The following is a 26,174-nucleotide window of genomic DNA, read 5'->3' as shown; positions in this document are numbered from 1 at the left end:
GCCTTTATAATTAAGTGTTAAAATTTGTTTCACAGAGAAATGGCAGCTGGATCAAGGACAGTAGCTTCTCGGTGTGCCTTACATGTTAAATGTAGAACATTGTAGACAAATGTGAACGGAGCCATAACCCTGCATGACTGATTTGTTTCTGGGGCATAAGCTTTGCAACTTACACTTGTTTGGATTTATTATACATAGTATGTCTTCAGTATGGTAGGTACTGACTTTTTCTGTCATTTAATGACATTTAAAATCTCTCAACAAATTAAAAGGGTTAAAGTATCCAGTCTCTACTATACATGAGACTTTTCAAAAAGTCTTTCATCTGAGGATATGGTAACAAAGTTTCAACAGACACTAGGAAGCATAGGCTTTCCCACCTAACCCAGCAGTGTGTCCTGTGAGCCAGTCCTAGAACTCCAGGGTCACAGGAGTTCTTGATACCATCTCAAGACAGTCTGCACAAATGTGTCTTTGCCTCCATCATCCAACAGAAACTGATGGCCACGACAAACCAGATGCAGCAGCAAGCACCCGTGCTTTCCACAGGATTCTATAAAATGCTGATGGAGCAGGAAATAGCTATAAAAGTTCCCCTGAAATCCTCTAGAGATGTCCTGTAACATTTTCCATGGAAATGCCATAAAACATTCCATGCAATTAGCCTCACTTAGAGAAACATTTGTCAACTTGCTTTACCTTCTTATAGGTGACATTTTTTTTCTTTAAATATGTGTCATTTACAAAAATAGTTTTGTTGTTTAACAAAATACACAGACATTATTATCACCATGGGATTCTGACTGACAGCAAGCTAAGAACAGCAAAATTACATTCAGCTAAAGCCAAAGTAAAATTCATAAATAAGGAGCAGAGTTGGGGCTGATAGAGTACAGAATGTGAATGAAAAATTTATAAAAAGATTTTTTGATTTTTTTTTTGGAAATCAAAGTCTTACATTTTCAGGAGTTCATTTGCCAGTTTCAGAAAATATGAAATTTCCTAGGACTAGAAAGACTGACTGTTATCCATGTGACCCCAGAGAATTCACATGAATTGAAATGAACTCCCAGGCTCCTAATCTGACGCCAAGAAAATATGCTGCAAATCAACCTATATTTTCCAAAGTAGGGAGTAATGTTACCACGTAGCCACCACATGCTGAGGATGGAAAACAGGTGTGTGGGTGAGGCTTCCTGACTGCAGCAACTTCATGCTCAATCCCCAGGGGGCTTATCTACACCCTGCTCCAGACATAGGTCACTCCCAGCTTGGTGTGCAGTGATTTTCCACTGGGAAGCCCAGGGCTTTCGTAGGGCTATTGAAGCGCAGGATTATCACATAACACTTTCCCTCCCTGAAGCCATGACACCTTTGAATTCCTTCCATTTCTTCCAAAAGTCTCTGCCATCTGCAGACCCTCACGACCTTACCCAATTCTGCCCAACAGCCACCTGCAACTGAAAATTACCTTGTCGGGATTTACTGGGTTGTTCTATCAGGTTTCTGCTTAAACTCCTTCATTTCATTGGTTTCTCAAAATTCTTCTTGCTGTTCTTTGGTCAGACTCCACAGTATCAGGGACTGAGAAGATGCATCCAGCTTTAAAAGGCTTTGTCTAAAGTTTGGAGAGACTAGAGCAATAGGGGTAGGGGAGAGCTAGACCATGGAGGAAGTACCAAAGGCAGGAGTCTTAGTGCATTTGGTTATGAGAAGGAGTCACTGTTGAAACAGATGCAGAAAAGGTTGAAAATACAGACAAGGAGCTGAGACCAGCTGTCAGAAGACATGGCCAGAAGATATGCATCCAAACCTAGTTCGTGAAGCAAAAGCAGATTTGAGAATATGACCAACTAGGAGACACCCATCTGAAATAAGCAAAGGTAGTGTCAAGGGGATAGAGAAAAAGGTAAAATGTATTAAAAGAATGAGCTCAAAAGCTCTGATGGGTGCGTGGTGTTTTCTAGACAGATCTGTATGAGCAGTGAGTTAATTGCTTCCAACATGAGAAGCCGGGGGCTTGATTGTGTCACGGTGCCAGTTGTAGCCTTTGGAGTTTGTTTTATGACATGCCCTCAATTAGAGATCAGGAATGATAAATAGATATATACATAGACACAAGGACTAAGATGTGGGAGAGGACAAACTAAACGTTCAAACTGCTCCCAGAATGCTCAGGGCCCTAAGACTGGTGAAGACCACACTCAGAGAGACGCGTGGCATTCATGACTGTGCTGGGACCTAAAGCCAGCATCCCTGGTACCCGCCCTTCTCCTGAGGCCCTTGAGTCACTTCATCTAGCCACCCATCTTCTGTGTAAGCCCAGAACTGTGGTTTATTAACTGGAACTAAAAAACGAAACAGTCTCAGAAACTGGAGTATGTCTACTTGTGAAGGAAGAGGATGAACTGTCCTTCTTCGATGATCAGCAAAATTAGCCAAGAATATTCATCAGGCCGCCGGGCGAGTGTGGGATATTAACAAGGATGGTTAACACGTGTTCTGGATGTTCCAAGGACTTAGCCTTAGAAAACACAACACAGCCATCCCTACAACAGGGATGGATGGGCCAGTGAGTCAACAGGGCTTAAAGTCCCCCTCCCCCAGGGCAGCATTTGAAAGGACGCTGCCAGTATTCACCTCCGGGCACTTTCTGTTTGCATTGTTCACGTGTCTGTTTGATGCACACTTTTCTAATACATTTCCTCAGGCCACACGCAGTTCAGTCTTCTAAGTTTAAGAGCCCTTCCTTCTTCTTCAGTTGTCGTCACACACTTTGTTGTGACTTATGTAATAATACACTGATTTAAAAGTCTGACTCCTAGAGATCAATCTCTTGTTTCTATTTTCTGCTTCTCAGAGGGAAGAAGGAGAGCAAAGTGCTTCACCATAGTTCTCAAGCACTGGAACAGAAGGGACTGGCTTTCCCTCTCATTTAAAAATTTAATGGGATTTTTTTTAAGGGCTTATTATTGCACTTTCTCATTTATATGTTCATGTCAACAGGCACTGAATCATTTTAGTCTTCCCAGGATGCTGGATGCGGAAAGTTCTTTTTTATCTAGGTCATTAATGAATTCACACTAACAAAGGAACTTTATCTGTGTTACATTCAATATTTGCAGAGGCAAAATTGTGAGCTTCTCTAGAGAAACCCTGGCAAGTGATAATCAAAAGTATCAAGGAAACAAATGAGAAAAGAAGATAAGTTGTGCAAATCACGTTCGTAGTTTAGAAAGCCGAAGTTAAAAGAGTAAGACAGATTTAAGGCAAACTCAGAATTATACAATGGAAAAATACCGCACCGAAGATGAAAGGCCTCCCTGCAAAAGAGATAATGCCAAATTTGATGAGAAAATACATTACATTTCCTTTCCTTTGAAACCTTAGTTGATATTTTCCACTTTTACTGGAAAGAAATAAGCTCTAAGATGTCACTCAACACTTGGAGAGAGGGGCCTCCCTTTCCAGATGCAAAAACATGGAGGAAGTGCTTAAATGTTTTTTTCTATGAAGTACAAGTCCCTGGAAAGTTCAAGATCAGCTCACAGACTGTGAAAAAAGTCTGCTTTGGGTCTTTTGTTGTTTGGCTGTGAACATTTTTCTCTCTACAGGAAACCTGTGAAGCGGCTGGAATCAGGAGAGAGAAGTGCATGAAAAGAATGGACTTTCCCATTCCTTTTAGGCAGGACTTTGTTCTCAGGCCTTTGTTTCCTGCTTGCATTTGCACTTACCTTTTACCTGGGCATTAATTTACACCAGATCACCTCTGACCTTTCTCTCGCTAACCTACATAGATTAACGAACAAGCATATCAACTTAACCAAAATAACATCAGTTCTCACCCTATCCGATGTTGGCACGTGGGGTCTCCTACAATTTCTGCAGCAGGCTGAGTTAGATTCTCAGCTGTCTCTTACTTTTCTGTCTTAGAAGCATCACCAAGATTAACCTGTCAGTGTCTAACTCTATGCTCTGGGCTCCACAACCAAGGTCAGCTTCATGCGTGGGCTCCCTGTCCAGCCACACAGGTCCTCGAACTTACAAAGGCTCTGCTGTTACCATCTTGATATTCTTATTAAGTTCCGAACATGGAGGCTCACATTTTTATTTGCACAAGATCCTGCAAATCATATAGCTTTTCCTGTTCATGGCTATGTCTCCCCGCCTGAAAGCTAAAAGCACAACTGCATTCCTGACCTGACCTGAAAGACCTCAGTCTAGTGGGGCAAAACACACACTGTCAGCAGAGAAAGCACCTGGGTTAAAGAGCTGGGCTCAGCCGGCTGTGGTGGCAGCTCCAGCCACACACGCCTGTCATATCCGTCAAATATTCAAGAGCGTGCACTCATTTGCTTGGTCACCGCTCTAAGCAAAACAAAGGCCTCCAGCCATGTCACATACTAACATCAGGAGAACCGTGATTTGCATTAATTGAAAAGCTGTGTCCAGACCTCGGCTCTTGCTCCCAGAAAGTTCAGGGGAAAACTCATGAATTCCAGGAATGCATGGAAAGAGAACCAAAGAGCAAAATTGGATTTCCACCTAAGTTTAGAAATCAGAGGCTACTGATCTAATGCTTTAGCTGAAATCCTTTATCAGAGATGGCAGTAAAAACTGATTAATCAGCTAGATTCTTTTACGTAATTATCTCTTAGCTTCATGTGGACAAGAGCAAAGTGATCATGACTATTATTTCCTGGCTGGGAATAAAAATGCCTACCTTGTTTCTGCAGGAGGAGGACTTGCCGCCCTTCTCTGTTTTCCTCTCTGTGTCACTACCCTCCTTTTCCCCCAGATGCCCAGAATTTGAGGTGAGGGGTTGAGCTATACTTTTTTCCCATTTTGCTTACTTTTTACATCTATAAAGCATGTTAATGGCACTATGACAGTTGCTCACTTGATTCCAGGGGACTATAGCTGTTTAAGCAGATTTCCATTACAAGAATTCTAACAAAAGGGTGTTTCAGGGCAAGTGTTCCAGAGTGGACCAACCATACCCACCACCCTTATCACACAAGTGTAATTCAAACTTTGCATGCAGACCTGTGTTAAAATCCCTACAATCAGGGAAATCCAGATAGTTACTCAACATTTGATGGCATGAAGGAATTATTATTTAAATTTAGGCATAAAGTAGAGTTGTTGACCATATTTTTAATAAGTATTTATCTTTTGGAAATGCATACTGAAAGAGGATGTCTGGGAATTGCCCCAAATTAACCCAGTTGGGGAGGGGGCTGGAGTAGTATTGATAAACAAGACTGGCTATGAACTGGTAATTTTTGAAACGTGGCGATGGGTTCAGCACGGTAAATTGTACTATGCTCTCAACTATTCTATTTTCCATAAGAAAGCTTTTGAAAATGTATTTCTTTGTGTTATGGATTTATTTTGGTCCTACCATTTCTTAGCTGTGTGACTTTAGGCAAATGGCTCTCTGAGTCTGTTTTCGTCTGTGTAGTTTTCATAGTACCAGCTCCCTCTTGGGGTTGTCATGAGAAATGAATGAGAAGTGTGTATAAAGTGACCAGTAAACAGTGGGTACGAAGGAAAGGGCTCCTTCACCATGGCCCAGTTACTTCCCGCATCTCAGGGTATCCTCCAAGCAGAATCTGCTACTGGCCCTTAACTGAGCGGATTCCTTTCTTTTGTCCCTGTGTCAGCCAGAGTCTAGACAGCTTGAATCTCTGCTTACTTTATGAAATCAGATAGGGCTTTAAGAATTCAGCTTGCTGTGGAAAGCTAGAGTCTTAATCTCCTGTGTGACCTCCCTTCCAACTCCCACCCCTTTTGAAAGAACACAAATATATATTTGGATTTTCCATAAACAAGAGCGCACGCCAAGCAGGTTTGTGCAGATTGCAGAAAAATGTTCCTTTGATTCAGGTCCCGAAAATACATCACTGAATGATTGTATTTAAGAAACAGCATCAACAAGAGCTCTCTTACCAAACCAGTTTGGAGGAGCAGCTGCCAACCAAGAACTAAGGAAACAGACAAAGTATCTTAACAGAACTGACCTTCTGAACATTTTTTCATTAATATGCTTTTTTTCACCCAACATGGAGCTGAATCACTCAGTGTTATTGGTATAAACAAAAGGGAACATTGATCTAATGGCATTTACCTAGGGGACCTTCTGCTGTGCTGAATTTCCTCAAGAGAGGTAAACCAGTGTCAATAAATACTGTGTTCTTCCAAGAAAGTTCATAGAGTGGAAGACTTTCCAAATTTTAATCCTAGAGAAAAGATATTTGCTGGTTATTTGACCTTAACTTGTCTCCTCCACTTCCTATGATTTTTGTGGACTTTAACTCAAGCCCCCAGATACTAAATTCCTCTCAGGAATTCTTATCACGAAGAGGTATCCCTCAAAAATGGCTTTGCTTTTACAAATTAGGAATGTCTTACTTTGTGCAAGAAGTATTATATTTACGAATTGCATGCTGGTCTGCAGTAGGCAAAAATTTAAAACACAGGGAATGTCCATCAACAAACAGTGGAATAAAGTGAGTTATATTCATATCATGGAGCAGTCAGCAAAAATGACCTGAGAGATTGTCCTGAGATAACACTGAGTAATAAAAGGAATACTGCAAAAGAGTGTGCCATCTAGTCTCACGTTGAGACCACCTGTGTACAGAAAAAAATCCTGAAGAACACACATTAGAGTGCTATCATGGCTTCCCAGTTGGGGTGTGTAGACAGAGGCAGAATGAGGGGTGCTGATGTCAGGAAAGATGAGGATGTGTCCATGATAAAAAAAAAAAGCAAACTGCCAGATATGGTGTAATCCCACGGAAGGAAAGCTTTGTGTGTGTATGTGTGTCTGCATATTTGCATACACAAGTGCATGTGTGTGTGCCCATGGAAAGACAGTCATGAAAGGATGAGCACCTAGAGGCTCACAGTGGTTGTCGCAGGGTAGCAGGATTCCCCACGACCTTTACTTTCCTTATTAAATTTCTGTATATTGTTAGATTTCTTTAAATTAAGCAAATCATTATAGCATTTATATTAAAAGGAAAGATAAAGCCTAACTGATCATAGGAACAAAAAGTTACCTATTCAGGCTCAATTCAACAGATACTTATTGAGCCTTCTATCAATTTCCTGCTGCTGCCCACGTTGCCTGCCTCATAACCCCTTTTCTCCATCTTCCAGGCCAGCAGTGTAGCATCTCTCTGACTCTGCCTCCAATGGCACATCTTTTTCTTTGAGTCTCTTTTCCTCCCTCTTCTACTTTGAAGGATCTTTATGATTACATTGGGCCCAACCAGATAATCTAACATAGTCCTTCCTGTTTTAAGATCAACTGATTAGCAATCTTAATTCAATATGCAACTTTAGTTCCTCTCTGCCGTGTTACCTAACATATTCACAAATTCGGGGATTAGAACATGGACATCTTTGGGGGAAGGGGCCATTACACCGCCTGCCACAAGCATCTTTTCTCTATGTGCTAGCACTGTGCTGGGTATCGAAAGTATGAAGGAAAGAGAATACTTACTTTCAAGAAAAATTATACCAACAACCAACATTTATGAAGGGTCTACTCTGTTCCAGGCATTGTTCAAAATGCTGTATGTGTGCATTCATTCAACCAACATCAAGGGTCTCCTCTGTCTTGGGCAGTGTCTTGGCACTGCAGATATCATGGCAAATACAATGCACCGAAATTGCTGCCCTCGTAGAGAAGACAGTAAACGGAAGAAAATCAACATACTCGACAGAAGAATTCTTTGAGGTGGATACTTTATAATTCCCACTTACAGATGAGGAAACTGGGGTACAGAAAAGGTAAGTCATTTCCTTAAGATTCTAGCAAGCAGTAATGTCGGACTTTGCATGTAGGCAGTCTCCCTCCAGAGCCCAAAGCGTTACCACTCTTTTATGATGCCTGCTGTAGTTTGATTTTGCCACCCCAAAACGGACCCAACCAGAGTGGGCCCAACAAGACCTTGTAACTAGGAAGCTCTGATGCACACAGACATACCCAGACAGCTAGACCGATGAACTGGGAGAGGTATTTAGAAGGCGAGATTCAGTCTGCTGAAACCACCCTGGCTGCTCCACTCACCAAGCCAGGCCAGCTTCTCCGACCTGACCGTCCTTCTGCCTCTGCTCTTTCACTTCCGTCTTATCAATACTGTCATAGAATGGTAAGCCCTTAGAGCTGGAAGGAATTTGAGATAATTCTAAATCCCCCTTAAACCGAGAATGAGCTAGAGCCTGCGGTTGGCATCTCTCTTCCCGAATCTAAACTTAAATCTGTAAAGCTGCATATCACATTTCTAATTCTTTTTCTCCCTAACCTTTCTGTGACTCTAATCTCTTAACCCCAAATCACAATCAGCACGACAGCTCTGGGTCTAGAAATTTCAATCAAATTCCTATGGGATGTAGGTTTTGCAATACCAAGATTGCCAGGGCAATTAACTTTTCGCAACCTAAGGGTCACACCTAATTTCCTGAGAAACTCATAAACTTCGTGTACTCCAAAATAATTGGACATCTATCAAAAGGGTTCATATCGTAATCCCCATGAGAGATCATTATAACCTACTGGTTTGATTAATTCCCCAGAAATATAAAGCTTAGTCCTTCTCCTGCTGAGCAGAGCTGAGCCTGAGCTGCTGGCAACCTTTCAAGACTCTCTTTGGGCCCTAGTGGCTCCTGGGAAACTCTTTTCACATTTTGACAGTCTTTTCTATTGACTTACGCCCAGGATGAATCACAGAATCTCTACATTCAGTCCCAGCTTCAGGACGCCTCAAACTTCCCCATCAACAACACCTACCTCTTCGGTAGCTCCAGTGTTGTGAAAGAATGGGTATTGGTATAAATATGTAAAAAAAGTTTTTCTTGTGTGCCTTGTGAAAGTCACAGAAAATCATCCATATTGTAGTAGAAGACTGCACATGCCCTTTGAGTACTCTGCTATCAGAAAGCAGAATGGAGACACAGGTCCAAATCCAACAAAGATGCCCAGATACATACTGTGCTGAAGCTTCATGCTCGGATGTCCTGGAGGGCCACCTCTAGCCCTTGCCTCAAGATGACTCAGAAATCAAGGCTCCTGTATCACCACTAGACAGTTTGAATACTTTGCTACTGTTCTTCATTTGCCTTCAATCTTCCTAGTGGATTAAGGACAAGAATGGACTACACTCCAGATCTTAACCAAAGACTCTCAACATAGGCTCAAGCAATCAGAAACCCAGCCCTCTTGTTTCACAGTGTGGTTTTGTTTGATTGATTATTTTGGTGGTATTAGAGGAAGCTGTGTTTTTTTAACTTTTCTTTCAGCTAATATACCAACCTCACTGCAATACATTTCTTTATCAAACAATATGAACCAAATATCAGAGAACTGCATGGACTGTTTTGAGCATTAGCTCCTTCTACCAGGACGGATGCTTAAAATGAAAAGTGAAAACTGTTGTATTCCCTCGTCTTGCTTGTTTCTCAGAATCTTTGTCAAATTACCCACGTGCTTGTACCAAAGGCTATCAGAAATTCTTTTCAGTTTGCAAACGCAGACCCTTCTCAAAACTAGCGAGTCTGGTTTCCTGGATACCAGATCTGACATTTGCAAACAGACACTGGTTTTCCACACTCTATTTTAAAGGAATTATTATATCATTACCCATGATTTATTCCACTCAAAGGGACCTCCCAGGCATTGTCAAGCAAAGCTTGCCTGAGCCAACTCTGAAAAGTCATAATGCCCTTCTAGTATTAACTCAGGGACATTTCATCTATTCTTTCTCTGAGAAAAGATCACAGTGCTTTCCTTTCATGCTTAAAAGCTCCACACAAATCACTAAGTAGTGTGAAGGCTAACATGCCCAGCAAAGGCCATGCATTCAAACAGCCAGACTCAGCAAAGGTGCCTCTGTCTTGTCAAACAAAGGGCCCAGAATTGAAAACATCTGCTCAACCTGTTCATATTTTGAAATCTCCAAACACTTCATTACCTATAGGTACTAGAGATGCTATTTATAGGTACGTTATCGCTTTATGTACGATTTATTTAATATCTTGATTCCACTGGGAAAGCGCCTAATCTGTAGAGTACCGATGATTTATCATGATCTCTAGATATTTATAGCCCTGCTAACATTAAAAAAAAACAGTTAAAGCACCGTTTTTCAAAGATACTTAAAGGAAAACAGCATGTAACTGCTTAGCAGGGAAGAAAAAAACGTAGAAGATTACTAGGTATTGCTGTTTTGCTTATGAATAAGAGGTTTTTTTTGGTAAGTTTTACAATACACAGATCTGCTGCTTTGGGCATAATTTATGATACTTCGGACAAGTTAACAGCCTGCTTTTGGTGTCAGCTTTGCTTTGACTCACCTCTCAATTGACTCATTGATTTCTGGGCTCAAGTGCAGGCAACAACAAGCCAAGAAAATACCAAGGCTGGTAGGACTAGATACATCAGTCAATGAGTCTCTATCGCTGCCACCAGGACTCTGAGCAAAACTGCAACACCCAGGAAGTTCAGTCTTTCAGTTCAGTTTGTTTCTTTGATCAGTTTCTCAACAGAAGGAAGAACATGCTTGAGGCATGGCAGGTCTTTGCATGGTCCTGTCGCCTGCAACTGCAGGAGGTTTAGCATCCACAGCTCAAGGCACCAAATGATAGACGTAGCCCGCTTCCCGCACATGTGTGCACATGTGCACGAACATATCCCCCACACACGTACGCAGTCGCATCACACAGTTCCAAACTGCTAAATGACACTGTCTTTCTAATATCTTGAAGCTGTCCAAAGTACCCATGCAAAATACTCCGTTCCCTCTGATTTTTCCTCCCCTTATCCATGTCCCAACCCTCTCACACACAAATGTCTAAATCCTGGTGAAATGCCTCAGGCAGATAGCTCAATACAGTCGTTGCTGAATTAAGGATTAATAAGCATTCTCATCCCTGCTGTTTGTAAAGATAAAATAATTTAAGGATCCAATTAAAATGATTAACAGTAAAGTCTCAAAGACTATCAGACTTCATCCTTGTAGGAGTAATGGTACATGAAAGAGAAATGTCCCTGACCCGCCCTCATACAAGATATAGTCGTGAACTCAAGACTCCACTTATGAGAGGTTGATGGCTCCCCATACGGTGGAAAACTTAGGAAACTCTCTTTCTGGTTATGAGAAATAGTAACCAGAGCAATCTCATTCCTCTCATGTCACTGAGAAAACTAGAGCCAGGTTAATGTCATTATTTTCTCCTTCTCAAAGAGTAAGGCAAACAAAGTCCAACCGAGGGAGAAGGAACAAAAGGTTCTGAATCTTCAGGTAATATTTTAAAAATTCCAGAGTCTTTCTCCCTTTTCTCTGTGACAAACTAACCAGAAACCCAGGACATATCTTTTCTGTAAATGTCCTGAGGTTCGAATTTATTTGGCTGCTGAAGGAAAATGTAATTTCATTCAAGTTTTATTAAATGCAGTCCCTCTGCCCATAAAAATTATAATAAAATTCAAAGTCCAAGGATATGGCAAGTAGTATCGCCCTTGAGAGTGAGCACATAAAATTTTGGAGGGATGAAAAGGCTTAGCTTTCACTGCATAAAAACTATGGTAAGTACTTTCTCCTTGTGAAACTGCATTGCTGTCTTCATAATTACTCCACGAATGCTCAGACAGAACATCAGCACTCTCACAGTGATGTGAATGTCTTTTTTCCCCCCTTTGGAGGGTCTCAGTCCTGTCATTAAATGGAATGATTTGGTTGCAAGTTAAGAAACCCAAGCATGTTCTCTGAGTTATTTTCCATTTGTCCCTTAGAATGGGCACTTTGCTTTGACGTCACTAACAGTCAGCCAGAGCAAAGAGAGGCTGTGGTAAGTAAGCGAAACCACAACTGGGGAAAAGGCACCGATACTGTTTCTCTCGTAGATGTCATGCCCCAGTGGTGAAATTTATCATGTACTCCTATGTAAGTAGCCATCCAGAGACTAAAGCCCTACCGTGCAACACACCACGCAGATTACGCTGCTATTCCTGGAAAACTCATACCCGAAAGAAGTATCACAGCTCCCCCTTGGAGCTGCCAGTGATAAAGCCTCATCTATACCATTTAAGCGAAGCTTTATGGTGCGCTTCTTTGAGGAAAATCCATCTTACAACTTGACACTATTCTCGAAGATGCTTTTGTAAAAATGACTTCATTTAGTCACGTAGCCTTCTACATTCAGTGATTTTGTATGATAATTGGAAGACGTCTACAAATCATCCTTTGTAGATGGAAATTGCAGGCCACCAGCTAATTAAAACGTTAACATGTCAGGGCTTCAGCATAGACAGTGACGAAACTGTAACACATTAGAACTGTTTCCTCTGTTGTTTTATGTGAATATCTGTGTACATGTGTGTGTGGTAAATTCACTTCTTTTTTTAGTCATATTGTAAAAAAAGCCACAAAGGGAAGACTCGGAATCAACCTGGCTTATCCTCATGCTTTCATTCATACCCTAAGCCATCAAACCCCATGTTTTAAAATATATCTTGCATTAATTTAGAAATACTCCCCAAAAAGCATAATAATGTTATAATGAACACTGATGTACCCACCACCCAGTCTAATAAATAAAGCAATACCAACATCACTGAAGCTCCAAGGAACTTCTTTCCGATTATATTTCCTGTCAGTCCCCAGAAGTTAACCACCAGTCTGAATTTTGCATTTATTATCCCGATGCATTTTTTTTGTATTTTTGGCATCCATGTTATTCAAGTATGTATCTCTGCACTATATGTAAGTGGTACCTTTTTTACCTTTTTGTGGCACTATGCCACATGTTTTTCTCCTTGTCTTCTGATGCTCTATACTATATATATATATATATATATATAAGCTTCATTCAGGTATAGTCTTACTATGGAATAATAGTGGAAGAAAAATAACTATAGATGATTTGTTGTATTTGTTCTTCATCTGCCTGCTCATTACCAGTGCCTTATTTTCAGTCTCTCCATATTTCATATCTGGATCATTGCCACAGTTTTCTCACTGGCCTCCCTACCTCCAGTCTCTTCCTACACTAAAACAATTCCCACCACACCACCAGGCACGCAACTTAAAACATCAAGATGCTAACACATGCAAAGAACATTCAGTGTATTCCTGTCCTTTCCCATGCCGGGTCGAAGCTTCCTTGTCTAACTTTCAAAATGGCAGTGTCATGCCCATGTCCTTCAGCCTGCCACAGAGGTCACCTGCAGCTTCGCTGGGCAGTTCTCACACGCAGCAATGGTTTCCTGCCTCAGCCATCAGTAACCCTTCCCACCAGAAGGTTCTGGTCATAGGTGCAAGCTCAGCCCATGGTGGGTCAGGCCAGAGGTGCCAGGGAGTTACTGCTCTAGGCAATTAGGAGGGACAGAAGCTGGTGGATAAACACCCAGCTTTCTTGTCCATGGGGGATGATTCTGAGATGTGTTCCACATAGCCAAGGACCCTGCATGGGCTCTTCAGCAGGGTGGAGCCCCAGTGGTCCAGGCTGACCCATTCATTAACTTATCCTTTGTTGGTTTTCCTTCCTTCCTATCTCACCCATCCACTCTCCACGTGTCTCCTGGATTCAACTCCAATGTAACCTACTTGTACTTGAGTCCTTGCTTCAGCATCTGCTTTTTAGACAACTGCTACAAGAACTGGCCCTAGACAGAGACCCTCAGGAGGGATTCTGGAATCGGATCACTCGCCCGTCAGATGGCGAGAGGCATCCTATTGCTGATGACAAGGAAGGTAGGGATAATCTCGGCCAGCTACAGGCTCACAATTAGTAAAATGCTCACCCGTAGTGGATCTGGTCCAGGCCGAAGGGAAAGCACTGCCTTACGCGTTTTCTCTGGTCCTGGAAAGATGTAAGAGCAGTGATAGTTATGAAGACTGTAGATTTTGTTAAATAACCTGGAAGCTTTAAAGAAAGAGAATTACATGCTGAGACAGCCAGCTGTCAGCTCAGGGCAAGCTGTGGGAGCCAGAAAGCCTACAGGCAGCTTTGGAGAAACCTACACATCCTGCAGCCAGCAGGCAAACTGCTGAAAATCAGGCCCAAGCTTTGATCTTAAGAGGGGTGGAGTCACAAAGGAGCATGCATTTACAGATCAAAACATCTCCTGTGTAAAACCCTAAAAATTCTGTGTATAGCCCTAAAAAGGTGGCAGTAGGACCCTAAGACCTGAGACAGGGATTTTGGAGGGTTGATACCTTCAGAAATTTTGAACTTTCACAGTCCCATGAACTGTCCAGGTGTTTAGAAGCAGCCTTTTGACCTTGGTAGTGAAAAATAGCAACCTGTGGCCTGAAGACTACCCTTTAAGAAAGACATCTTACAAGATGCTGCGTGGCCACTCAAGACGTTCCTTTGGCTCCTCTCACTGTTTCTAGCCCCATAGCCAGATCAGGCCTCAGCATGGCCAAGCTGGGGGAGTGTACTAGGGAAGGAAATGGGTCATCATCAAAACAGTTAAGAGATGTGGCTTCTCTGTTCCTGCAGTAACTAGGAGGAAACGCCTGTAAGTAGATATTGAGGATACGGGACTAGAGGGCGGGAGTATATAGCCAGAATATAAGCCTGGAGAGGAGAGAATTTTCCACTGAAGGGGAATTCTCCCATGTCTTAGGATTTAACATCCTGGCAAAGACACCTAAGACATTGCTGGAATGGCCCTTTGAAGCTTAGAGAGGATGATGGCCTATAGGGTAAATTAGGTGGAGATGCCAGACTGTCTTGGCAAAGTATTAACAAAGAGATCAAAAGGTCCAGTTTTAGGAACAGCTTTAAATTTGATACTCTGAGCACTGGGGCGCTATCCTTCAAATGTGGTATATACTTTAATCAAATAGTCCATTATACAGTGCTATGTGCCCAGTAGCTAGTACGTGGTCCTGGAACCAAAGCTTTTGTTTAATCACGTTAGAAATTACAGCTGAGGAATTTATAAGATATTACTTTATCTGCTAAAATATAAACCTATTCCATGTTAACATAAATAATATATTTTATTAATAATGACTGTACTCCCCCCCAAAAAATTTAGTGATAAGAGTGGAATTGTTTTACTTTTGTAAATCTCTTTCACATCTGGCCTAATTAAAGACTAAAATTTAAGGCTCTCGTATCTACTTCTGCTTTTACTCTGTTGTGATATGTTGTTTTGGTTGAAGTAGTTTAAAAGACGGAGCCTCACGGGTAATGTCATTAGAAAAGGGAGAAGTATTTTAATGGTCTTTTAATATAACTGTGGAAATTCATCCTCAACACTACACCAAAACTGCACCAGGTGGTAGTTTCTTAAAGTTAGCTGCATTGTGGTATCTATAATTATATCAATGAACTTTTTGTACTTTGCCTCATTAAAGTTCATTGGTCTACCTTTCACTCTGCTGGATCTTTTATCCATGTATAATTGTGTATCATCAAGCCTTGGTCACTTGGAAAACATTAGTTCAATGAGTTTTGCAAATTTTCCAAATGCTAACACATTTTCATTATGCAAAAATCAAAAATCACATTTGTCATCACCTCCAATCTCATCAGAAAAGCCTTAAGGTATCAGGAAACTTATTTAGGCTCATGGTGGCACATGCTTGTTTTCCAAAGATTGTTTGAGGTTCATTTTTTTAATCATTGGCCCCCCAAAGTACTGGCAGTTGTTTTCTTTAACATTACTGGGGTCGTTTCATTTATTTACAAAAAAGTACCTGTCAAGACCCCATAGTCTGTCTACTGTTCTTTTCAGTAGAAGAACATCCCACGAAAAAACGAGTTCTGTTTGCAACACACAAGGGCTCCTCCTCAAGACCATCGTTGCCGTTTGATCTGCAGCAGAGTGCTCTGTGCGTGCTTTTCATTTCATCACACCGTGTCTTAGAAAGACAGGTTCCCTCTGCTTTGATTTGTCCTAAGGCATCAGCAGTTTTCCACCATTGCTTTTGTGCTGTTAGTGTAAATGTCAACACAGCATAACATACAAACAGTGCTTCGTATTATTATGAAAAGAGTTTTGACTCCATGGGCTTCTGAGAGGGTCTTAGGGGGACCTCCAGGGGTTCATGGATCACATTTTGAAAACTGCTTCTCTATTAAAAGGAAACAATAACAAGAAGAGAAAAATCCTATGGCAGTGTTTCCATGGAGAAAAGATGTAGGGGAAGGTTTTCAGAATGATGACCTCTAAACACTAGACCCACGGGTCATATCTGAGTCCAGTGCTGTCCACAATTACAAGCTGAATAACCTAGGGGCTTCACCTCTCTAATCAGTGGAAACAATCATACCTTCTTTACAAGTGGCAAAAATAGTTCAAAATTACAGCCCCAGTCATAACGGGAAAAAGATTTACACACTCTACTCCAGAATGTCGAAGGGTATCAGGCTGCAAAACTCGGATTCCAAGAGGGCCGGTCACTGCTGTTTTCTCCCACCCAAGAAAATAAGAATGATTCAAATTCTCACAAAGGCATACACTTAGAAGTGTTCAGACGCCTTTTAATATTATTCAAAGTTGGCCATTACTGTCAGAAGGGACCGGTTAGGAGTGGTGCCACAGGGAAAAAACTGCTCAATTTTTTGGCCACACCCATATACAGTAACATACACAGAGGCATCAGTGGTGCCACTGTCAACCGCAGTGTGCTGCTCTCTGCCCCATGACACAGTCCCTTATTTTACCTTTAACTTTTTACAGACCTTCCAACTTACCAGTGACATGATTACCTTACTTTATAAGTTTATAATGATTCAGTTAGGATCTCCACAAAGTGTTTCTTAGACAATTAAAGCCAAATAAGAAACATATATATACATGGCCATTTAAACACGTTATATGAAAATACTGAAAACAAACAAAAGTAAAGATTATTCATTTTCCTATCATTTTTAATGAAAGGACATAAGAAGAGAAAGCATCCTCCCTCTCCATACTAGCGCAGGGGAAAAAAAAAACCAACAATTGTTAATAGTTTGAGACAATCTCAATTGAGACAATCAATATTACAACACTTATACAGATACATCTACTTGTGCACATGTGCAACTTTAAAAAAAAAAAAAGAAAACAACATCCCAAAGGTTATTTTGTACTTCCAGGTATGTCCCACCGTACCCTTTTTACCACCTAACAATGGCAGGGATGCACTTCCAGGTCTGTACACATACTGTTCCTAAGAGTCAGCTGTTTCACTATTGAAAATACTTTCTTTGGGGTGAAAAAAGAAGACAGAAACAGGCAGAGAAAAAAGAGAGAGAGACAGAGAGACAGCAGGGCGGGGGATTTAAAATAATAATACTAGTGTGGTATTTACGACATATCGAATTTCCTTTCATGGTTAAATAAGCACACATATTATTAGTATTCTGGTTGTAGCAATGAGGAAACTGAGTCAAACACAGAGGAATTAGGTATTAAATGGTAGAGTCATCCATCAACCCACCCACCACCGCCCACAGATACCAGCATTCACAGATGCTTAAGAACCTTACATAAAACGGCATAGTGTTTGCATATAACCCAAGTACATCCTCCTGTATACTTTGAATCATCTCTAGATTACTTACAATGCCTACCACATTGTCAACGCTATATGCAAATAGTTGTGAATAGAAGGCAAATGTCATGTAAATAGTTGCCAGAGTAAATTCAAGATTTGCTTTTTTGGAACATTTTCTTCCCTGAATATTTTCAATTGGCAGCTAGTTGAGCCTGAGGACACAGAACCATGAATGAGGAAGGTCAACTATCGCACTGGGATAAATCTCAGGCAATGTTTCCAGAATCTCGAAAATTGATCTCTATACTGTTCTACCCCTTAAGAAAAAAGTAATCAATGCATCAGATATCATGGCAAAGAGGTGGCATCACACTTGGCTTTTAAAAGAGAAAACATTCAAGATGTATTTGCCAAACACTTTCATGATATACAAGTTTTTTTTTTTTTTTTTAAAGAATATCAATCTTAAACAGCACGTAGTCTTAGGAACACTGGTCTGGAAAATCCATGTGTTGTAAATGGAATATCTGATGCCTATTCAAGCCTCTGCTCCTCCCCTTTCCTTGAAGCCTCCTGAAAGCACATCTTTCAGGGCTCTTGCTTCGGGCTTTGAACTAAAACTGAAAGTTGGGAGGAAAAAAAAAAAAACAACGAGACACTTCAGGAAAACCTGGAAACTTTTTCTAGAAACATCAGCTCTATCTGGAGTTTTGCAGCATTCTCACTGAGAAGAGCCACTTCCACTGGAGTCCCAGGTCTCTAACCCTTATAACCTGGAAATGAAGAAACAATTCCTTCTCTCTAATCCTCAAAACTAGGCACCCTGGGACACCTCTGGCACTGAATGGAGATGCCCCACTTGATATATGTAAATTAAGGGTTTTTTAATAACCAAGACTACACATTTCACTAATGTGTAGGTGAGCTGATTCTCTGCTGGACTTAAAGTGAGAAAAAAATGAAATCGTTTTCCTCCATGAACCCCAACAAAGTCACTTCCCCCTGAATATCCCATACCTTATGGGAAAGGAAGCAAAAGTAAGAGGATGAAAAAGAGAGCAAAACAGAGAAAAGAGGAAACATTGGGAAGATAGCTGGGGAAGAAACAGAGAAGAGGTGTGAGAAAAGTCATCACAGGGAAGACAAAGAGGGAGTAGGAAACCCTGAGGGTTGCCTGTTAACGCTCATCTCTCCCCTTTTCCTGGTTGGCAAAGCCCTGATTTTATCCAGGTATTGAATTGTTCCCACCCCCATCTCACTCCATAAACATGATTCAAAAGACAGTCAGCAAACCCCGGCCGAGGAGTCAATCCTGATTGACACAGGTCAACTGCAGCGTTACCGTTCTCCTGGCCAATGACAAAGTTTAGAGGCAGGCCTGTGACCCATTTCTGATCAGGAAGGGACCAGAAGAGGTCTGCTGCAAAATGTGTCTCTACTTCCAAGGTAACACAGAATGAAATGGCCCCTTTGCTACCTCTGGCTACCGCCACATCTGGAGGTGATACTTGAAGCCACTGCTGCCATTCTCCAACCACAAGGAAAACCAGCTTCACAAAGCAGCCTTCATTGGCAGGGACAGCAACAGGGAGATGGAAGGACACTGGGTTCTAAAATTAGTCATTTTTTCCAGTGGCAATAAACAACACCAATGTGTTAGTGGCTTAAGGCAACACACATTTATTTCCCTTTGTCATAGGAGGGGTGTGGGACTTCTGAGCGCTGGGCACCTCCAAGTGTCTTCTCCTTCCAGACCCGCCTAAGCAGCAGCTACTATTGGGAACTTCTGTTCCCCTGGCAGAAGGCAGCAGCTTGCAAAGGAAACGTAAGCCGGCGGCTCTTTTACAGCTTCTGTGTGGGTGTGTCTGCTTCCTGCCCACTGGCCAGAGCTTGTTTTGTGTCCAGAGCCCAAAGTCATGGGGGGTTGGGAGGGTACGCAGGAGGAGTGGAGCAAATTCTTCCCACAGGGGGAGGACAAGTCATGTGAACATGAGCAGGGATGTTTAACTCTATTCCAGGGAAGGAATGGATATCTGGGAACAAAAATCCAAATCAGCCAAAGTCCTTGATGGCATTATTGAGCCACTAATAAAAGGGCTCCCAGGATCCTATTTCTGGGTTTCCACTTCTATGAGATAACACATTTCTTTATGGCCTCAAGTCTGAGTTTTCTATGAGTTACACATTTTGGGGAAGAGCATCTTATTAACTAGTACAGAGAAAAGTCTCAAGGATTTGCTCCTATTCAGAAGTAGAAGAAAACTGACTGCTAATAGACCAGATAAAAGACAAGCTCCCATCGTTCCAGGCCTGAGTGTCCTTCCCAAAGAGATCAAAACTCTTCTCTCCAACCATGAAACAGCTTCCTATAATGTTGTAATGGCTCTGAGCCTAGATGCTGAAGGACAAACACGGCCAGGAGTTTCAAGCAGTGTAATGAATGAATGCATGAGTTTTTACAGATTTTGTTCCCATTTCATTAAATGTATGTGTACCAAGGAGTTTAAGAAAAAAAAAAAAGGAACTCAAAGTGATATTATTTTTCTTTACCAGTTCAGTCAGATACCTCTTACAAGAAGAAAAATAAAATGTGTCTGTTTATGTCTTCTACTTACTCATTCTTTCATTCCAATATGGTCAAATATGGTGGCCCAAAAAATTAAAAATTAAAAAATGTATATATAGCACTAAAAATATATAGGTCTGATGATGGTAGATTTTACAGTCTATTTGGCTGATAAAATACAACTTCATAGTAGGTAGTTTGGGAGAATCTGTAAAACCCACTGCTACAGCCTGGGATGACCTTATAAGAACTTTTACTGAACTCAGTGAAAGAAAAAAAAATTAATGAAAACCTTCAAACTGTACAAGAGGACAGAATGGAGGGAGTCACAACAATCAACTTTTGTTTTGTTTTGTTTTATTATTTTTTTCTTCCCTTTCTTTTTTTAAGAACATTGAAGCTGTAACCACAGAGGTGATTGGAGAATCACAGCCTTCCTGGAGTGATATCCAAACAGAAAATTTTCCAATACATATCCTAAAATCACAGAGCATGTAATTCCACATTAGCTCCAGGAAAGCAGCATCTCTGCTTAGGATATGGAAATTTGGAAGCTCATTGCTATAATCTGTGGTTATGATTTCAAGCTCCCCCAGTGATGCCGGGAATCAAACCACAGACTCCGAGTGCTAGGAGCCTTTATTGTAATCCAATAAAACCTTAACAACCAGTCTTCTTTTTTATGATAAATTAAGGGCCTCATTTGCTTTGAAGCAGCCCCTCTGCCCTAGCGTTTACCTCACTGTGGAAACAGTCCTAGAGAAACACTGAATTCAGACGGGGTGAAGCTGGTGAGGGGACAATAGCCCAAATTTTCTCCACCTTGGTTTCACGGATTCAGAAACTACTAAACAAATAAAAAAGCTCACTCTTTCAAAAGAACTGATCTTCTTAGGGCGAGCCTCTGCTTGGGACTTTTGACAATATTTTATGAACAAACCATGACTTCTGAATGTTGCACCTCAATCGCAGACTGTCCCCTTGAAATCATAAATGTGACTTCGGGGACTGAGGCCCATGTGTACTCTTTTACATTTATTTTATTTTATTTTTGCTAATTTGAAATTTTATTCAGAAGCTCAAATTCTGCCCAAACTGCCAGCATTTACTTGGCGGCTATGTCATCTCAGCGAACCCATTTGTTAACGGAATGACTTCCAAACTCAAAACAAACTTAACACAGGGGTCATATTTATTTCACAGACATAATTCCTTGCTAAGATCCAAGATACCGAGATGTCGAACTATCCCCAAATCTACATGTGTGTTTTTAAAAGGTTCCAGAGGCCAGCCCCAAAAGGAAAACTTCAAACTTAGCAGTGGCCCTAAAAAGAAGATCCATTCTTCTTACAAAGAGTCAGAAAGAGGGAAGAGAGACAAAAAGGATATGCTGGCTAGCAGAGAACGCAACCCCCTAAATTCCATCTCCTACGTTCAAATATCAGGAAAGACCAGTGATAAACTCAACCCTTGGGACCTGAGCTCAGTCCCCACTGCACTTGTTAGTAGGCAGAAACTTGATATACACAGGTAAAAACCTGGGAATCTTTCACGCACGCACAGCTTTTCCATATCCAGCTGCTTCTCAGTTTTATCATGATTTGCAATAAACGGGAAGAGGAGGAATGAGAAGGAAAAAAAAAAGAATTTATCCAAGCTGTAAAATTTTAGATGTATAAGGCTTAAAAATTAGTGGTTTGAATGAGGTTTACATTGGTCTATGCTTTTTTCCTTCTCACCATCCCTCCTGACCCCAAAATCCCAAAGATAATAATGACATTGCATACTCCAAGGGGGACAGCACTGGAAGGTAACTGAAGACATCGGCCAGTGATTCCTCCCTCTCTCCAAAAGAAACAATGGGTTTTGGAATTCCAGACGCTCTCTTCACACACTTCAGCAGTCATATGACTTCCCTGGGAGTAAATTGGCCATCATTACTGATCCTTTGGCACACTGAAGGTGTTAACATATTAACCCAGAGCGCACTATTTTCACTTTTAAGATGTACTCACAATTAACATTTTTTTCATTCTCTCCCTGGGGTTATAATTTAATTAGCAGTTGACACATTACGGTCATTTCCTTTAAATAGGAATTCTATTTGGAAATAGCATATATTTTCTTGGTTTTATGAACTCATCAATATTTGCTCTGCTAAGACACCATCTGACATCTAGTTTAACAGAGTTGTGACTATAACCCTAATCACTTCTACTCCAAATCTTTTTTTTAAATGCTTGTTAATGTTGTTGACATTGATAGCGAATAATGGTGCTGACAACAGCCATCTTATCATGTTGCCTTTTCCATATTTGGTTCTCATCCCACCTTCTCTTTTAGAAGTGTAATTTATCAGTGTCATACATTTATGGAGTTTGAAAAGTCAAATAGTTCTACAGGACTGATTTTGAAAATTAGCAGTCCTCTTCCCCTCCCATACACTCTGTTTCCATTCCCCAGAAGCAACTACTTTCTACTCTCCTAGATGTTTCTTTTGACATTTCCTTTCCAATATCTAAGCAACGAATACTACCATCTCTTAATTTTTCCGTTTTAGAAGACAATTTATGGACTTCCTGCTATAGGTCTTAAGGATTTAACTCTTACACCATCACCTTCCCCCACAACTGCTCTCCACACAATCTTGCCCTCCATGCAGCCTCCCAATTTACTTATATCAAAATTTGTTAGATTAGTACTTAATAATGGTATCATTATTCTTATGTAAATGTGAATTGGAACTAAGCCATGCCATACAGTTCAGACACCTTCCCTTCCTTGTACAGCTTTGCTTATCATGGAGTTGATATTTATTTTGTTTTGTTTTGTTTTGCTTTTATTGTTGGTGCTGATGTTTCCATCTGCCCATCCCCATTTTATATGCAAATTCTCTATCAGAAGTAATTCTTCTTTCAGTTACATTTCAGATATTCCATCGTTTTCAACTTAGAGACTTTCCTCCTGGAATCCTTTGTTCTCCAGTTGCAATTTAGACTAGTTTTTCTCTGGGCTTAATGCTTTGCTCTCATCCTTGGATTTTCCTTCACCATCATCCTGCAGATTCCTTTCACCTCCCCTCTGTTACATGCCCTGTGACCTCCTCTGTATCCTTTTACTCCCTTCTTTTGTTGGAGCACATTCTTTGGTATTATTACTTCTGTCTTGAGTTTCAGCTTTGATTTACCTATCTTACTCTGGACTTTAAGAGCAGAACTTTTATTCCAACACGTTAAGTAGCTTGCTCAATGCTATGAATGAAAAAACAATACCAATAAATATAAGATGTTCTAGGTCCATCCATGGCACTAGTATTAAGCATGGCTGAATAAATGCAGAGTAAATGCAATCCATCACCGCCAGGCTACACAACTCCAACGTGATGGGAAAGTTCTGAAATATGAACCTTTGACTCTGATGACATAAGGTTCACAAGCAACAGCAACAAAAACTCAGATTCACTGCATTTTAATTTCAAGCGTAGCTAATTAATTATGTTACTGAGGAAGCAGAAAGGGCAAGAAGAGTAGATTTCTTTTTGGAAAGCTGTACCTAGACATCCATTCTTAGTCATAAAACCATGAAACATGACCCAGACAGTAGATTAAAAGGAAAGTACCCACAACCATTATGTTTTTATTGAGTGGGATTCCTTGACTAGCCCAGTTATAAAAGCAAACACAGATACAGAAAAATGTGATTATAAATCATTCATTACTAAACAAATGCAATTATGCTACCCGTCAAACTATATCTCTTATATGAACACATGTCCCATATAAAAGGAAGTCTTAGTGCTGATATCAAACTTGACCATTAACACTAGAGTTAAGACAAATGTCTTATGATTGCGTATCATCTCTGATTTTTTAAAAATCATATTGCTACAATTTTTCTTATACATCAGTACAAATGTCCATTTGATCTAAATTAATTTGTAAAGTTATGCAATCCCAACAAAAATTCTATTAGATTTTCCTTTAGAGCTACACTTTATAAGCTGATTATTAAGATCATTTGGAAAAACAAATAAGAAGAGTAAAGAATACCATGAAAAAGAAGAGCAATGAGGTAGTGAGCACAGAGTTGGCCTTGCCAATATTATAACATATTATGAAGCCTCTGTAAAACAGTATTGTATCAGTACATAAGTTGTCACAGAATATTTGAACATATTAGAAAATCCAAAGTTGGACCCAATGCCAGACGCAAAATTAATATGCAATGAAAGCAGCATATCACATCATTGGGTAAAAGATGGTCTATTCAATAAGCTTTATTGAAATAACTAGATATTCATATAAAAAAATAAAATTGGATTCTTTCTTCGCATCATATTCTAGGATAAATTTCAAATGGATAAGATATTTAAGTGTAGAAATGTAAACCTGTCATACTAGAAGTTAATCCCTTTACAACCTAAAAGGAAGGTAAACTTTCCTAACTATAACTGAAATCCAGAAGCAATAAGGAATTAGATACTTACATTTGAGAACATGAAAATTAAAATATATGCATGACAAAAGATCACAGAAGAAAACTAAAAGACTAAGAAAATATTTTTATTTTTATCACAAAGTTTTAAACTCTCTAATACATGAAGAGCTTCTTAACAAAGGGAAGTAAAACACTAACCACTCGATAGAAAAATGGACTAGATTAATGAAAGGAAAGTTCACAGAAAGAGAAATGCAAATAGCTCTTAACTTTCACAGAAGAAATACAAACCAAAGCAAAACTGAACCAACTCTTCTCATCCATTTTTTTGGTGAAAAGCGAAAAGGTTGAGGACACATATGCTATGGACACGTTGTGAAGCAACATAGTTAGAGAGAATGATAAAAGGAGGAGAATCTGGCAATATGCAACAAAATTTTACATGTATCTGCCATTTCACCCAACAATCCCACCTTTCAGAATCCATCACAAAACTACATTTAAAGAAGCAAACAAAAAAAGGTCTATGCACCAAGCTGTATACTGGCAAGACTTTTTGCAGTAACAGAATACTGGAAACAATCCACAGGTTCACTAAGAAGTCTGACTGATGGAATAACCCACAGCACATCCACATGATGGGGAATGGTTCATTTCAGCAAAGAGATGAGGAATATCTTCATATACCGCTATGGCACGATTTTGAGCATATATTGTGCAGTAAAAAGAGCAAGATGAAGAAAATTGTTGTGATATACTATCAATCATGTAAGATAAGCAGATATAGGAATATACTTAAGTATCTGCTTGTATTTTAAAACAGTAAAAAAAACCTAATAAATATGAAAATAAATATATACATCTGATATGATATATAGATCTGATTCATAAGTATCTGCTTATATTTTAAAATAAACAGTGAAATTATTTATATACACATGTTTAACCTCACTTGAATCTACATTATTCTAAATATCTCCTTTTGAAGCTATGTAAATGTTTCAGATAATTATAAAACCTAGTGATCATTGTTAAATGCAATGCCAAAATTAAATGGTTTTAAATATATCACATAGTCACATGGAGAGAAATCTATCTATTCTATGTGACTTTAAAAACACAACAATTTGTCTGCATGGTCCTAAGAGGCTACTCTAACTCTCTAAATACGCTAAAGACAAAGAAAACTACCAACACAAGTTGCATCCTTTTTTCTATAATCACATCGTTGGCCGTAATGCTGGTATTGCTATTCCTAGAATGTTGGGAGTATATTAAGGCATAAAAGAATTCCTTATTTATGGAATACTCTAATTCTAGAATTCCTAGTGCTACTGAGAACTGGGATTCTAGAGAAAGAAGACAGAGGTGTGATATCAAACTAGGTTAAGGATAAACCTTAAGCAGCCCGGAATTTCAATTGGAAATATCAATAAAAATTCATGATTTTTTATCTTTAAGAGCATATCTACATTTTTCCTCATATCATCCACTAAGAAAGCAATCCCAGTAGCAATGATGACCCCTACAGACTAGATTGTGGTGTCCGAAAATACTTTTTCCTAGTAAAAGAACCAGGGCTTCGTGCAGAAATGACTCACCACAGACACAAAATAGGAAACACACAGAAGAGGCTGAAGTCCTACTATGTGACAAGG

The 26,174-nt window shown here is 40.1% G+C and overlaps 1 protein-coding gene across 13 annotated transcripts in view; it reads right to left on the bottom strand.

Annotated features, from left to right (window-relative positions):
• KCNJ16 (potassium inwardly rectifying channel subfamily J member 16) overlaps nucleotides 1-26,174 on the bottom strand; it is a 464,720-nt gene that overhangs the window by 359,971 nt on the left and 78,575 nt on the right. For 11 of the 13 annotated variants that reach the window (XR_012059809.1, XR_012059808.1, XR_012059810.1 and 8 more), the window contains one exon: nucleotides 13,814-13,872. The exons of the other annotated variants lie outside the window; for them this stretch is intronic. The gene's annotated coding sequence lies outside the window, so the exon portion shown is untranslated. The remainder of the gene's footprint in view (nucleotides 1-13,813; nucleotides 13,873-26,174) is intronic. 13 annotated transcript variants of the gene reach the window in all.

Source organism: Vicugna pacos, chromosome 16, assembly GCF_048564905.1.
Source record: "Vicugna pacos chromosome 16, VicPac4, whole genome shotgun sequence".
In the NCBI taxonomy this organism is placed as follows: domain Eukaryota; kingdom Metazoa; phylum Chordata; class Mammalia; order Artiodactyla; family Camelidae; genus Vicugna; species Vicugna pacos.
The sequence above is the reverse complement of the archived record's forward strand: the minus strand, read 5'-3'. Positions and strand labels throughout refer to the sequence as shown.